This window comes from Orcinus orca, chromosome 7, assembly GCF_937001465.1.
Source record: "Orcinus orca chromosome 7, mOrcOrc1.1, whole genome shotgun sequence".
NCBI lineage: Eukaryota > Metazoa > Chordata > Mammalia > Artiodactyla > Delphinidae > Orcinus > Orcinus orca.
Window position 1 is genome coordinate 73,396,244 of NC_064565.1, and position 16,965 is coordinate 73,413,208.

The following is a 16,965-nucleotide window of genomic DNA, read 5'->3' on the forward strand; positions in this document are numbered from 1 at the left end:
ACATTACATAAAACTGTAGTATAATTTCACAACTAAGGTATTAACATTGATACAATCCACCAATCTTTTTTTTTAACATCTTTATTGAAGTATAATTGCTTTACATTGTTGTGTTAGTTTCTGCTGTATAACAAAGTGAATCAGCTATACGCCTACATATATCCCCATATGCCCTCCCATATATCCCCATATGCCCTCCCTCCCACCCTCCCTATCCCACCCCTCTAGGTGGTCACAAGGCACCAAGCTGATCTCCCTGTGCTATGTGGCTGCTTCCCACTAGCTATCTATTTTACATTTGGTAGTGCATATATATGTCCATGCCACTCTCTCACTTCTTCCCAGATTACCCTTCCCCCTCCCCGTGTCCTCAAGTCCATTCTCTACATCTGTGTCTTTATTCCTGTCCTGCCCCTAGGTTCTTCAGGACCATTTTCCTTTTTTTCAGATTCCGTATATATGTGAAAATTGTTACCAAGAGAAGAAATTGCTGGCGTCTCTGGTTTAGAGTTGTAAACTCATTGTGACACCTGGTGGATATTGTTGAAAAGGCAAGTAATAGTAGTTTGCTTCCAATACGACAGCCACTAGCCACTTGTGGCCATTGAGCCCTTGAAATGTTGCTAACCCAAACTGAGACTTGGTGTTCAAAGACAATATTTTACCTCACCTATAATGTTCTATATTGATTATTTTGAAATGATCATTTTGAAATGATAATATCCTGGATATACTGATTAAATAAAACATATTAAAATTAATTTCACTCATTTCTATTTACTTTTTCTTACGTTGCTACTAAAAATTTTAAAGTTACATATGTGGCTCACGTTTGTGGCTTGCATTATACTTCTACTAGATAGTGCTGTGATAACATCTAAGCCTTAGATATTATATAGGTATTACGGAAATTCTCAGCTCATTTGTGAAAATAGGAAATATATCCGTAATTTAAGATTGATGTATGTGGTAGGCAGAATTTTAAGATGACTCCCAATGATCTACACCCTTGTATAATCCCCTCCCCTTGAGTGTAGACAGGGCCTGCAAATATGGTGAGATATCATTTTCTTGATTAGGTTACACTATATGGCAAAGGTGAAGGAATTTTTCAGATGTAATGAAGGTGCCTAATTAGTTGACTTTGAGTTAATCAAAAGGGAGATTATGCTTGGTGGGGGCCTGCACTAATCAGACTAGCCCTTAAAAGAGGCTCAAAGCAGCAGCAAACACCTTCCTGTTGGGCTAGAAGCAAACTGCCATGTTGTGGAAAGAGTCACATGGCAGAAACCGAATTCTGCCAGCAACCTTGGCAAGCTTGAAAGAGAACTCAAGCCTCAGATGAGTTGCAGCTCCATCTGACAGCTTTATTGCAGCCTTCTGAGACCGTGAGACAGAGGACCCAGCTAAGCTGTGCCCAGACTCCTGACCCATGGAAACTGCAAGATATAACTGTGTGTTGTTTTAAACTACGAAGTTTGTGATAATTTATTATGCAGCAATAGAAAACGACTACACTATGCCTTTGAGTTTTTTACTTTACTTGTTTGTGTTATATTACTATAGTTCATGTTTTTTGTTTTTTTTTTCACCTGACATATTCATCATAAGAAATCAAAATCAGCAATGATAACCGTAACTTTATTATAGCATACAATTTACTGTAACTTCATTGTAGCAAGCACTTTATCATGGTAAGCACAATGGAAACAGAAATAAATACAAGGAAATAATATAAAGGCTAATATAAACCTCTCATTAGAGCTGTGCTGCTATATAAATCATGGTAGCTCCAGCCCAGAGCTCTTTTAAATTTAAAGCAGTGATGCATTCCTTTTTCTTCATCATTTAGTGCTGTTTTGGCACTTAAGGGCACTAGACCTCTAATGGTGAAGAGACAAATGGGTGCTAGTAAAGGGAAATTCAGGTACATGGAGAGGTGAAACCAATCCTAACCTAAGCTGGGGCCTCTAAACAGAACTCCTAACCATCTAGAAGTTCATCTAGTATCAGAGACCTTTCGCTCTGCTGCTTTGAATTCCCGATATTTATAGCATAGTCTTGACCCAAGTTCCTCAAGTCGAAGATTAGCTCACAGAGTAGTGGCACTTGAAGAGCTGTGCCCTGTGGCCTTGCCAATGATTCTAAAGGTGGCAGCTGTCATTAGCTCCTCCGATCAACCTACTATTCATCAAACTCACCATAATTTTTCTATGCTCTTGAGCCTTTGCACATAAATTTTGCTTTTCCTAGAATAAATTTTCCATTACTTCCATGCCTGGAAAAGGTCACTTCCCTTGAGAACCTTTCCCATTACCTTCTGCTGACTTCCTGGGTAGCTTTTGACTTTTTTCCCAGTCAAATGTTTCTTCTATTCAGTGAGTCCAACTGGGAGAACAAGTGTGGCCAACAAGATTATGTGGCCATTTTGTGATTTAGTGTCTGCACTGATTTCATCAGAGTCAGTGAGTGAGGCTACCGTAGGTTTGCGGTACCCAAAGAGTTCTCAGGTGCACAGGCTTGGATGTACATATTTATACAAAAAAACAAAAACTCCTCCTCCCTTTGTTTCCTCTCTTGACCACTCCCCCCTGGGATTACATTAGACCCATGCCTCTTCCTATTCACATATTATAATACAGGGAACTACCTGTCCCCTTGTTATTTCTCCCTAATGCCTGCTGGCATTAGGCCAGTGGGGTCTGTTTTCTCACTATCCTTGTATTTTCACTTCTGATTTTTGGAAGAGGCCTTTTTTCTTAAATTAATTTTTACTATGTCAACACATTTCCAAAATACTATAAGACCTACTTTTACATCCCATTACATTTCTTGTCACCCTAATATAAAGTTCATTGTTCTTGGCACTATGGTTTCAGAATACTTTGCCAACTTCTGTTACAGAATTTACCAAGTTGTATAGTAACTACTTCCTGGCCATATCCACCATTATTAAGGACAGGGGCCATGCCTTATTCAGCCTGGCATCGTTAATCTCTAAAAGACAACAAAACAAAATAAAATACACTATCTAACTTAGCTTAAATGAAACATTTAGGATGAACTTGTGTTATCACTAATAGTAACCTTCCCATCCCTCTGCTAAAGCAATAGCTGATTGCTTATTGCTTTAGCAGAGGGATGGGAAGGTTACTATTAGTGATAGTTGGCTGAGCCAATGGGGAAGGGGAAAGGAGAGGGAGGAATAGGCATGAGACTGCAACTCTTTCCTCCCCTTCCAGTTCCCAGTGACTAGATAATTGTCATTATCTAAGATTTCAGAGCCAGAACTTCTTTAACAAGTATTTTTTAAATTGCTTAAAATGACACTTCCTTATAGGTGAAGCTGATGTTGTAGATTGTACAAGAAGAAGAAAATGAGAAGAGGTGAAAAGGAGGATATAGGAAAAAAAGATTAAAACTATGCTCCAGTTTTCCACACTGAAGGTCATGAGTACCCTTGAGGTGTTTTGGTTAGCTTCACTTCTCATGACTTGTGAGATTTATTTTGATAATTATAGTATAGAAATTTTTTTTTATGAACATCTTGTGACTCTATATTTATCTCAGTTATTATCTCTGTATGAACTTAGCTATTGCTTGAGCCTGTCTCAGCCAAGTTTATTGGCAATTGCAGTCTATTTGCCAACAATTTAAGAAGCACTAATTTTAAACTAAAGTACACCCAATCCTTAGATGCAATCCTGCCTCAGGTTCATCAAACCAAATCAATAGAATCATTCAAATCCAAGGTTAAATCTTATCTTGGAACTAAGCTCATTTTATTTTTGTAAACTTTTATTTTTGCCTTATTATGAAGACCAAAAGGACCGTGGGAGGGCTGTAGAAAGAAAGCACCATAAACAATCTATTTATGTCCCTTTGTAATACCAATTAATTCATATAATTTTTACTTCCAACTTCATTCCAAGTATAATTGTGTATCTTCTCATATATAAGAATTGTCTTTTTCTGTTTGATGGAAGCCTTTTCAAATACCAAATATTATTAGGATTTTCTAAAAATATTAGGGGAACAGAGGAATGGAAATAAGTCAGATGTATTGCACATGAAACGGTCACACAGCTTTCTATAAGATCAGAGAAGAAAAAAGTGTGTTTGTGGAAGCATATTTCTCAGAATTAATCTGTTTTTAAAGTATTTTAATTTACACTAGAACTGTAATTGGCACTAAAAAAGAAGTTGATATTTTTATTCCCTCTACTTTTTCCTGGACATTTTGATATTCTTTTTATTTTGTCTATGATGACAAAAGCAAATATACAGGTAAATGTAAAGATAAAAGATTTATGGAGAAAAACTAGAGTTTCCCAGAAAAGAAGGAATGCCACCTCAATATGGTAACAAGATTGCAACATTGACTCTTACCTGAATATCCAGCCTGCCTGCCTGCCCTACAGATTTCAGGATGCTAGCTCCCAAAATCACATGAACTAATTCCTTATAATAAATAAATACACATATATGTCCACGTGCACACTCATACACACACAAACACACCCAAGTTCTTTGCAGAATTCTAACTGATATAATAGGTATATATTGTATTTTCAACTACAAAGAAGTGTGCAGGAAATGTTAAACTCCATTATTTCTTTAAAACGAAATTAATTCCAACTCCAAGTTCCCATTCCACAGACCAGCAAAAAAATTCAACCTAGGTCCTTTAGAGTTCACAGATATCCTCTCAGCTTTATCATATTTCCCTTTGATATCTTATTTTTCAAGGCCTCTTGGTTCCTGAAGGCAGATGGCTCTGTTCATTCTATGTCAAACCTGAGCACTGGAATCTCTGTCAAAGCTGGGAGTCCCATTTCCCGGTCCAGTCTCTCTAGGAGCACCACACAGCAGATCAACTCAAATGTCTTGCCAGTTCCTGAAGGTACTGCCAGGGAATAGAGGGTGGATCACCACTATTTTTGAAGTTCATAAACCTCCAGGCCCAGTGTTGGGGAATTTCTCTTTCCTCATTCACTTCCCTCAAAGGAATTTAACTCTCTTCTTTGCCCTAAATATTCTTCAGAAGCTCGGGTCTCACTATAAAATAAAAACTAAGAAAACAAGCTCTTTGGCAAGCAGTATCTACTTTCTATCAGGTAATACAAATTCCTTTTGAGATGAGGAATCCAAAATTATATCAATAAATTTTCATACTCTGTTACATAAAATGACCCACCTTGCACTATGAGTAGATCTTTTACCCACATATAATTCTGTTAACTCATGCATTGGTCTTTTGAAAAATATCAGTTCAATGAGTTATATAGATTTTCCAAATGTTTATTATAAAATTATTTTTTTTAAATCACATTTGTTAATATCACCACCATGTCATCAGAAGAATCTTTAGACAGTATGAAGCTGTCAAGCCCATAATGACAAGTACAAGTTTTTCAAAATTCTAACTTTTACTTGAAAGGCTGAATTTTACCATTGGCAACAATTAATTTTCCTTGAAGTGATAGTCTCACTCAGTTGTTTTTCAAGAAAATATTTGCAAAATACCCAAGTCTAAATAACCATAGTTTATCAGTCAGTCTTTTAAATAAAAATTCTGTTCCATAAGAAAAGCAACTGGTTCAGCTTCCAACCCAAACAGTTGCACAAATGCTCTTCTTTGAGACAGCCATTGTGTTTCAGTATGCATCAGAAGAGCTTTATAAATAATTCTGATTTTTGCCACACAGAATGCTACATAGATGTATTTAAGGGTCAAGTTTTAATAAACTTCATAGTTTACACTACTTTATCAAGGACATTCTAAAGTGAAACTTGCTTTTTTTCTGTAAGTGGCAACAAAGCATACAAAGACTGCTAATATTGTTGGGTGCCACTGCCTTGGTATGCACCATCAGTGCAAATGTTAATACATGTGAAAGGCAAATAAAGTCTCAACTTCATTATGAAAATAATTTTGACCTCATGGACCCCCTGAAAAGGATTGGTGGCTCCCTCCCCCACCCCAGTGTTTATGTACCTTGATTTGAGAACCTCTGGTCCACAGCACTGAAGTACTGGGAACTAAGGAACTGGCAAACACCTCCCACTTATCTCCTGACAGAAATGGGCAACTCAGTACCAAATAGCTGCAACTTTATGTACTAGTCCTAACCTAGAAACAGACCTCTAGACTAAACAGGATGCAAAAATCAAGTTTGTGTAGAAAAGATTAGAAGAGGAAAACCAGTAGGAAGGCATTTGCAATCATTCAACAATAATGTAAGAAAAACTGGAACATAGGGTAGTAAAAGTTACAATAGAAGAAAGGAAAGATAATTTAAAAGGCATTGGAAAAGTAGATATGTCAATAATGCCTTAGCTTTGGGGAACTACGGCAGAAGTGGTGTAAAAGACAAGTCCAAGGTTGGTGGTACTAATAGGAGAAAAGTAGAATCAGGAGAAATCACTGGAAAAATAGAAATAATAATAACAATAACATTTACTGTAATAATGTACTAAGTAGTATTCTAAGCACTGGTTTTAGACACCTTTTTGTTTGGGGCTTTGTTTTTATTTTTTTAAAAAATGAGAGGATGCTGAAAAAAAAACCTGACAAATTTTAAAATTTCAGTCCCACCTCTTTGCTAGTGTCTCTTTCTTCTTTCTCCATTACTGTATTACCACTGCAGTATCTGGCAACTGTGTTATAAAGAATACCAGACACAAGTCAAAGGATAACACTAAAATCTTAGCATTATTAATCTTCGTTAATGTGTAAAATCAAAAGTACATGCTCATTAAGTAGAAGGGAATATGAGTCAGTCCACATATTTGTCTGTGAAATTATTGCTCTTAATCAATACAGATTGTGTGATAGGTGCTTTCTAAGATGCCCCTTGATGATCTCAGGACCCCTGCCCTGGTATTCATAACTTTGTGTAATCCACCCCAGCCCCAAACTGTGGGCTGGACTTCGTGGTTTGCTTTACGAATAGAATGCAGCAAAAATGGCAGACTGTCACTTCCAAGATTAGGTTACAACAAGACTTTGGCGTCCAACTTGCTTGCCCTTTCTTCCTCTCTCCCTGGCTCACTCTGATAGAAGCCAGCTTTCATGTTGTTACTGTCTGATGGAGAGGCCCATCTCGTCAGGATCTGAGGGACATCTCCAGCCCACAGTCCATGAGAAACTCAGGCACTCAGTTGAACAGCCCACAAGGATATCAACCACTTGAGTGAGCAGGAAGTAGCTCCTTCCCTAGTTGAGACTTCAGATAAGATCACAGCCCTGGCCACCCTTGATTGCAGTTTGAGGACCCAGTAAGCCAAGCCCAGATTTCTGACAAACAGAAAGTGTGAGACAATAGATGTTTTTTGGGTTGAGCCACTGAATTCTGGGGTAATTTATTATGCTGCCACTGAGAACAAGTACACATGGTCAACATTTGCTCAACATTCATTTATTCATTCAGTGAATAAATACTAAATGTCTTTGTGTCAGTTATTGTACCAAGGAGAGGCAGATGTGACTATCTCACATGGGCCCCCTACACTCGAGAAAATCAGTCTGGTGAGGGAGATAGTGAGGTAAATAATAGTATATAATATCTATAGCAGAGATTGAAGAAAAAATCATGTGGGACTATGAAAAAGAAAATAACTCGATTTGAGAAGGCTTTACTGAGTAACTGCCATTTGAACTAGATCATAAAGTTTGAGCACATTAAGACTCTCTGGCACATGGCACTGATTTAGTTCAAGCTGCTACTTCCAGAAACCAAACCTAGAATTCTGCATGTAATCATTTTCGACCTACAGGCAGTAATTACATAAAGCCATGAGAGAGAATAGGATCTCTTTAGGAAAAAAAAAAAAAGCATGTAGAGAAAAGCAAAGACTCAAGGCACACATAGGCAAAATAAGGGAAATGATTAATAAGATGAATAAATACAGGGTCAAAAAGTGCTTACGTATAGCATTTGACACAACTCCTCCTCCTAAAAACTTTCTTCTCTTGGCTTTTTCAACACTACTCTTTCTCCTTGTTTCCCTTCTACCTCTCTGATAACTTCTTGTCTTTTTTCCTTCAATGTCTTTGTATTAGTTATGTATTGCTATGTAAGAAGCTACCCTAAAACTTAGTGCATCAAAACAACAAACTTTACTTATCTCAAAGCATCTGATGGTCAGGAATTCAGGAGCAGCTTGGGGTGGGGAGACAGGGACATTCTGGCTCAGGGTCTCTTAGGAGGTTGCAGTCAAGGCATTAACTGGGGCTGCAATTATCTAAAGGCTCAAACGGGGAGAGGGGATCCATTTCCATGAAGTTTCACTCACATGGCTGTTGGCAGAAGGCCCCAGTTCCTATATGTCTCAGTTCCTCACCAGCTGTTTGCTAGAAGCCTTAGTTCCTCACGATATGGGTCTCTCCACGGGCTACCTAAGTGTCTTCACAGCATGACAGATAACATCCCCCAGATCAAATAAAGAAGGACAGACAAACAGACAAACAGAAAAGCTGCAGTACCTTTTATGCCCTCCTCTCTGAAACTGTCCACTGTTGGAAGTTAGCCAATAAGTTCATCCCAACACTGAAGAAGAGAGGAATTAGGCTCTACCTCTTGAAATGTATCAATTTGTGGTATATTTCTTAATTACCACAGACTACTTCGTTTCATTTACTAAGAGATCTTACCAGTCCTTTCACCATCTCACTTTATTCACTCACCCTGGGTGATCTCAACTACTCCCATGGTTCCAAGTGCCATCTATGTTGTTGAATATACGCATCTATATTGACTCTCAAATCATTATTTGAGATTCATTATTTTAGTCCTCATCTCTCTTCCAAAACCCATATTTGTATTTTCAACGGCCTATCACACGTCACCTAGAAAGCCAGCTTAGCCTAACCAAAACCAAATGCTTGTCCTCGTCTCTCTTTGCTTCCAGTTTGGCTCTTCTATATCTTCAATGCAGTTACCCAAGATAGAAAACATGAAGTCATCCTCAATTCCTACCGCTCCTCACCTCTTATATCTTTGTTATAGATTTATCCTTATTGTTTATGCCCCCTAAATAACTCTCAGTTTATTTCCTCTCTCCATCATCAGCATCTTTGTACAGGTCGTCATCATCTCTCTCTAAGACTACTGCACTAGCTTAATAATTGATCTTTAGGTCTAGTCTCTCCTTTTTCTAATTTATCTTTTGTCAGATTTATCTTGGCTAAAATATGTATCTGAAATCATATATCTCTCTAAAAACCTTGAATGTCTCACTAATAACTTCAGTTTAAAGCCCAAGTCATTTAAAATGATATATAAGGCCCTTTAAAATCGGATCCTAATATGTTTTTAGCTTCATCTCTTGTCACTGTCTCAACACATCTTCCCCAAATCATTCCCATTCCCCAAAAATGTCATGTACTTTTATACATTCATATATTTGCACATTCTCTTTTTCTCTGCCTGGCATACCCACTATCTCCACGCTGCTTGGTAAATTCTTATATTTCAAGTTCAAACAACCTCCTCCAAGCTTCTCCCTCTGACTTCCCTAGGTGAGAAGTCATTTTCATCTACTATGGCTTCACATCATCTTGCATATACTGTTGGTATATCATTTTTTTAAATTTTATTTTACTTATATGGCTGCACCGGGTCTTAGTTGCAGCACGTGGGATCTTTTAGTTGTGGCATATGGGATCTAGTTCCCTCACCAGGGATTGAACGTGGGCCCCCTGCATTGGGAGCGCGGAGTCTTAGCCATTGGACCACCAGGGAAGACCCCTGATGGCATATCTTCATCACCTATATGTCATGGATGTTTTTAGAACTGTTTCAGTTTCTAATGTTCTATCTTTATGTCCTCATAAGAACATGAATAAATTTATCAGAGTGCTTCCCACTTTTAATGCAGAAAATATGATTACTAGTGACACTACTTGTCCCCTCTAGGAATTCCAGAATAACCTATTACAGGAAGAGGCTTACCTGTCTCTTGCAGAATTTTTGGAATCTTTTCTGATTTTATGTTGCAAACATGCATCATCGAAGAAGGCAAAATATCATTTAAAGCCCAGAGCACAAGTAAATATTTTACCAACGTTTATATCCTTCTCCACATTGCCTGTTCCCCATTCACGACAACCCCCACCACACCATTAAAAACCCACATTCCATAATAAGCAGCAGAGATGTCATCAGGAGAACTGAAAGAAGGGAAGCCTATAAATGTGTCTGTACATCTAATTATAGATGTATATCCTCAGAGGTCTCATCTATTAATTCTTTCCTGTTCTTGTGGAATCTTGGCATTTAGTGACATATAGCATCCCCATCATTACTGGAAAATTCCCCAGTTGGATCTGGATCCTCATAACATCTTGGCACAGAGGCTTTTATTAAGCTCACCTTCAATAGATGAGATAAATACCAAAGCTAAATACACTCTTGCAGAGCAAATGGGAAAGAACTCTTGTCTCTCTCACCTTAGTTCCAGGCCATCACTTTTTTTTTTTTTAACAGATCTTTATTGGAGTATAATTGCTTCACAATACTGTGTTAGTTTCTGTTGTACAACAAAGTGAATCAGCCATATGCATACATATGTCCCCAAATCCCCTGCCTCTTGAGCCTCTGTCCCACTATCCCTATCCCACCCCTCTAGGTCATCACAAAGCACCGAGCCAATCTCCCTGTGCTATGCTGCTGCTTCACACTAGCTATTTTACATTCGGTAGTGTATATACGTTGATGCTACTCTCACTTCGCCCCAGCTTCCCCCTCCCACCCCGTGTCCTCAAGACCATTCTCTACGTCTACATCTTTATTCCTGCCCTGCAACTAGGTTAACCAGCACCTTTTTTTTTTTTTTTTTAGGTTCCATATATATGCATTAGAATATGGTATTTTTTTTTTCTTTTTGACTTAACTTCACTCCGTATGACAGACTCTAGGTCCATCCACCTCACTACATATAACTCAATTTCATTTCTTTATATGGCTGAGTAATATTCCATTGTATATATGTGCCACATCTTCTTTATCCATTCATCTGTTGATGGACATTTAGGTTGGTTCCATGTCCTGGCTATTGTAAGCAGTGCTGCAATGAACATTGTGGTACATGTCTCTTTTTGAATTATGGTTTTCTCAGGGTATATGCCCAGTAGTGGGATTGCTGTGTCATATGGTAGTTCTAGTTTTAGTTTTTTAAGGAACCTCTATACTGTTTTCAATAGTGGTTGTATCAATTTACATTCCCACCAACAGTTCAGGAGGGTTCCCTTTTCACCACACCCTTTCCAGCATTTGCTGTTTCTAGATTTTTTTGAAAATAGCCATTCTGACCGGCCCGAGGTGATACCTCAATTGTTGTTTTGATTTGCATTTCTCTAATAATTAGTGATGTTGAGCAGCTTTTCATGTGCCTCTTGGCCATCTGTATGTCTTCCTTGGTGAAATGTCTATTTAGGTCTTCCACCCATTTTTTAATTGGATTGTTTGTTTTTTTGACATTGAGCTCCATGAGCTGTTTGTATATTTTGGGGATTAATCCTTTGCCTGTTGTTTCATTTGCAAATATTTTCTCCCATTCTGAGGGTTGTCTTTTTGTCTTGTTTATGGCTTCCTTTGCTGTGCAAAAGCTTTTAAGTTTAATTAAGTCCCATTTGTTTATTTTTGTTTTTATTTCCATTACTCTAGGAGGTGGGTCAAAAAAGACCTTGCTGCAGTTTATGTCAAAGAGTGTTTTTCCTATATTTTTCTCTAAGAGTTTTATAGTGTCTGGACTTACATTTAGGTCTTTAATCCATTTGGAGTTTATTTTTGTGTATGGTGTTAGGTAGTGTTCTAATTTCATTCTTTTAAATGTAGCTGTCCAGTTTTCCCAGCACCACTTATTGAAGAGGCTGTCTTTTCTCCATTGTATGTTCTTACCTCCTTTGTCGTAAATTAGGTGACCATTTGTGTATGGGTTTATCTCTTGGCATTCTATCCTGTACCATTGATCTATGTCTGTTTTTGTGCCAGTACCACATTGCCTTGATTACTGTAGCTTTGTGGTATTGTTTGAAGTCAGGGAGCCTGATTCCTCCAACTTCGTTTTTCTTTCTCATGATTGCTTTTGCTTTTCGGGGTCTTTTGTGTTTCCATACGAGTTGTAAAATTTTTTGTTCTAATTCTGTGAAGGATATCACTGGTAGTTTGATAGGGATTGCATTGAATCTGTAGATTGAGTAGTATAGTCATTTTCACAATGTTGATTCTTCCAATCCAAGAACATGGTATATTTCTCCATCTGTTTATGTCATTTTTGATTTCTTTCATCAGTGTTTTATAGTTTTCTGAGTACAAGTCTTTCACCTCCTTAGGCAGGTTTATTCCTAGGCATTTTTTTCTTTTTGTTGCAGTGGTAAATGGAAGTGTTTCCTTAATTTCTCTTTCTGAATTTTCGTTGTTGGTGTATAAGAATGCCAGAGATTTCTGTGCATTAATTTTGTAGCCTGCAACCTTACCAGATTCATTGATTAGTTCTAGTAGTTTTCTGCGGGCATCTTTAAGATTTTATATGTATAGTATCATGTCATCTGCAAACACTGACATATTTACTTCTTCTTTTCCAATTTGTACTCCTTTTATTTCTTTTTCTTCTCTGATTGCTATGGCTAGGACTTCCAAAGCTATGTTGAATAAGAGTGGAGAGAGTGGACATCCTTGTCTTGTTCCTGACCTTAGTGGAAATGCTTTCAGTTCTTCACCATTGAGTATGATGCTTGCTGTGGGTTTGTCATATGTGGCCTTTATTATGTTGAGGTATGTTCCCTCTGTGCCCATTTTCTGGAGAATTTTTATCATAAATTGGTGTTGAATTTTGTCAAAAGCTTTTCCTGCATCTATTGAGATGATCATATGGTTTTTATTCCTTAATTTGTTAATGTGGTGTATCACGTTAATTGATTTGCATATATTGAAGAATCCTTGCATCCCTGGGTTAAATCCCACTTGATCACGGTGTATGATCCTTTTAACGTGCTGTTGGATGCTGTTTGCTAGTATTTTGTTCAGGATTTTTGCATCTATGTTCATCAGTGATACTGGTCTATGATTTTCTTTTCTTGTGACATCTTTTTCTGGATTTGGTATCAGGGTGATTGTGGCTTTGTAGAACGAATTTGGGAGTGTTTCTCCCTCTGCAATTTTTTGGAAGAGTTTGAGAAGGATCAGTGTTAGCTGTTCTCTAAATGTTTGCTAGAATTCACCTGTGAAGCCATCTGGTCCTGGACTTTTGTTTGCTGGAAGATTTTTAATTATGGTTTCAATTTCATTACTTGTGATAGGTCTGTTTATATTTTCTAATTCTTCCTAGTTCAGTCTTGGAAAATTGTACCTTTCCAGGAATTTGTCTGTTTCTTCATGGTTGTCCATTTTATTGGCATAGAGTTGCTTGTAGTAGTCTCTTAGGATGCTTTGTATTTCTGCAGTGTCCGTTGTAACTTGTCCTTTTTCATTTCTAATTTTATTGATTTGAGTCCTCTCCCTTTTTTTCTTGATGAGTCTGGTTAAGGGTATATCAATTTTGTTTATCTTCTCAAAGAACCAGCTTTTTTTTTTTTTTTTTTTTGCGGTACATGGGCCTCTCACCGTTGTGGCCTCTCCCGCTGCAGAGCACAGGCTCCGGACACACAGGCTCAGCAGCCACGGCTCACGGGCCCAGCCTCTCCACGGCATGCAGGACCTTCCCGGACCAGAGCACGAACACGTGTCCCCTGCATCGACAGGCGGACTCTCAACCACTGCGCCACCAGGGAAGCCCAAGAACCAGATTTTAGTTTTGTTGATCTTTGGTATTGTTTTCTTCATTTCTATTTGATTTATTTCTGTTCTGATCTTTATGATTTCCTCTACTGACTTTGGGTTTTCTTTGTTCTTCTTTTTCTAGTTGTTTTAAATGTAGGGTTAGATGTTTATTTGAGAGTTTTCTTGTTTCTTGAGATGAGATTGAATTGCTATAAACTTCTTCTTGGAACTGCATTTGCTGTGTCCCATAGGTTTTGGGTCATTGTGTTTCATTGTCATTTGTTTCTATGTATCTTTTTATTTCTTCTTTGATTTCTTCAGTAATCTCTTGGTTATTTATTAGCCCACTGTTTAGCCTCCATGTAATTGTGTTTTTTACAGTTTTTTTCCTGTAATTGATTTCCAATCTCATAGCACTGTGGTCAGAAAAGATGCTTAAATTTTCCAAGGCTTGATTTGTGACTCAAGATATGATCTATCCTGGAGAATGTTCCATGTGCACTTGAGAAGAAAGTGTATTCTGCCACTTTGAGGTGGAATGTTCTATAATATCAATTAAATCTATCTGGTCTATTATGTCATTTAAAGCTTGTGTTTCCTTATTTATTTTCTGTTTGGATGATCTGTCCATTGGTGTAAGTGGCGTATTAAAGTCCCCTACTATTATTGTATTTCTGTCGATTTCTCTTTTCATGGCTGTTAGCATTTTCCTTATGTACTGAGGTGCTCCTATGTTGGGTACATAAGCATTTATAATTGCTATATCTTCTTCTTGGATTGATCCTTTGATCATTATGTAGTGTTCCTCCTTATCTCTTATAACAGTCCTTATTTTAAAGTCTGTTTTTCCTGATACGAGTATTGCTACTGCAGCTTTCTTTTGATTTCCATTTTCATGGAATATCTTTTTTCCAACCCTTCGCCTTCAGTCTGTATGTGTCCCTAGGTCTGAAGTTGGTCTCTTGTAGACAGCATATATATGGGTCTTGTTTTTGTATCCATTCAGCCAGTCTGTATTTTTTGGTTGGGGCATTTAATCCATTTACATTCAAGGTTATTATCAATATGTATGTTCCTACTACCATTTTCTTAATTGTTTTGGGTTTGTTTTTGTGGGTCTTTTTCTTCTCTTGTGTTTCCCACGTAGAGAAGTTTCTTTAGCATTTGTAGTAAAGCTTGTTTGGTGGTGCTGAATTCTCTTAGCTTTTGCTTGTCTGAAGAGCTTTTTATTTCTCCATCAAATCTGAATGAGATCCTTACTGGGTAGAGTAATCTTGATTGTAGGTTTTTCTGTTTCATCACTTTAAGTATATCCTGCCACTCCCTTCTGGCCTGCAGAATTTCTGCTGAAAAATTAGCTGATAACCTTATGGGGATTCCTTTGTATGTTATTTCTTTTTTTATGTTTTTCCCTTGCCGCTTTTAATATTTTTTCTTTGAATTTAATTTTTGTTAGTTTGATTAATATGTGTCTTGGTGTGTTTTTCCTAAGGTTTATCCTTTATGGTACTCTCTGTGCTTCCTGGACTTCGGTGACTACTTCCTTTCCCATGTTAAGGAAGTTTTCGACTATAATCTCTTCAAATATTTTCTCAGACCATTTCTTTTTCTCTTATTCTTCTAGGACCCCTATAATTTAAATGTTGGTGCATTTAGTGTTGTCCCAGAGGTCTCTGAGATTGTCTTTAATTCTTTTCATTCTTTTTTCTGTTCCTCAGCAGTTATTTCCACCATTTTGTACTCCAGCTCACTATTCATTCTTCTGCCTCAGTTATTCTGTTATTGATTCCTTCTAGTGTATTTTTCTTTTCAGTTATTGTGCTGTTCATCTCTGTTTGTTTGTTCTGTAGTTCTTCTGGACCTTTGTTAAACATTTCTTGTGTTTTCTCAATCCGTGCCTCCATTTTATTTCCAAGATTCTGGATCATCTTTACTATCATTACTCTGAATTCTTTTTCAGGTAGATTGCCTATTTCCTCTTCATTTATTTGGTCTTTAGGTTTTTACCTTGCTCCTTCATCTGTGAAATATTTTTTTTGTTGTCTCTCTCTTTTTTTTTTTTAAATGAGTGAGATTGTGTTCCTGTCTTACTGGTTGTTTGGCCTGAGGCGTCCAACACTGGAGTTTGTAGGCTGTTGGGTAGAGCTGCGTCTTGGTGCTGAGATGAGGAACTTCGTGAGACCTCACCCTGATGAATATTCCCTGGTGTCTGAGGATCTCTGTTAGTCCAGTGGTTCGGACTTGGAGCTCCCACCGCAGGAGCTTCCACCCAACCTCTGGCTCATGAACCAAGATCCTGCAAGGCACGTGGGGTGGCAAAAAAAAAAAAAAAAAGAGGACAATAACAGAGTAAAAAATAAAATTAGATTAGGAAACTAACAGATATGTCAGAAAGAATATAAAAATAAAAATACAGATGAATGAACAACCAGAAGGTACATCACAGTACCACAGTAGTAGAAAAGAGGAGGGAAAAGGAAAAAAAAAGAAAGAAAAAAAAAGGGGGGGAAAGGCCTTGGCTGTGGAGGGATGGTGGGGCCTAAGCAAGGGGGAGGTTTGGGTGTTGGGCAGGGCCTATACTTAGGACCCACAGAGCAGGAAAAGGCCCTGGGGGCTGTGGGTGGTGGGGTTTAGGCTCAAGGAACAGAAGGGGCCCAGGCATGCCCCTGCCCCTGGTCTCAGAGGGCAGGGCACCTCACCTGGGAGCCCAGCAGGCTTCCTGGGCTTGAGGTGGAGGGGCAAACGTCCTCCTCTCCTCTCTTGCTCCACTGGTCCTAGAGGGCCCTTCCCACCGGTCTCTCCTGTTGTCCCCGCCCTCCCTCCTATGCCCCCAGAACCAATGTGGCTGGGGGCGGGGTGTCTTGGAGGTCAGGGGACTAGCCAGGGAGCTCAGCAGCCTCCCCGGCCCAAGTGGGCCAGGAGATTGCCCTCTGCTCCTCTCCCGCTCTTTCCAGAGGGTCCCTCCCGCCTGCTTCTCCTGATCCCCCTGGCCTCAGGGGCGCCGGTCCTGTCTGGCCTCCACTTCTCCTTCTCCCTCAGTCCCCCCACATCCTACCAGTTCACTTGGAGGTTCCTCCTGTCTCCTTGGGCGTCAGCGTCCCCCACCAGTGGCCAGCAGGTGCCCTAGTTGTGGGGAGACGCTAACTCGACAACTTCCCACACTGCCATCTTGACTCCGCCCCCATCACTTATTTTTTGACAC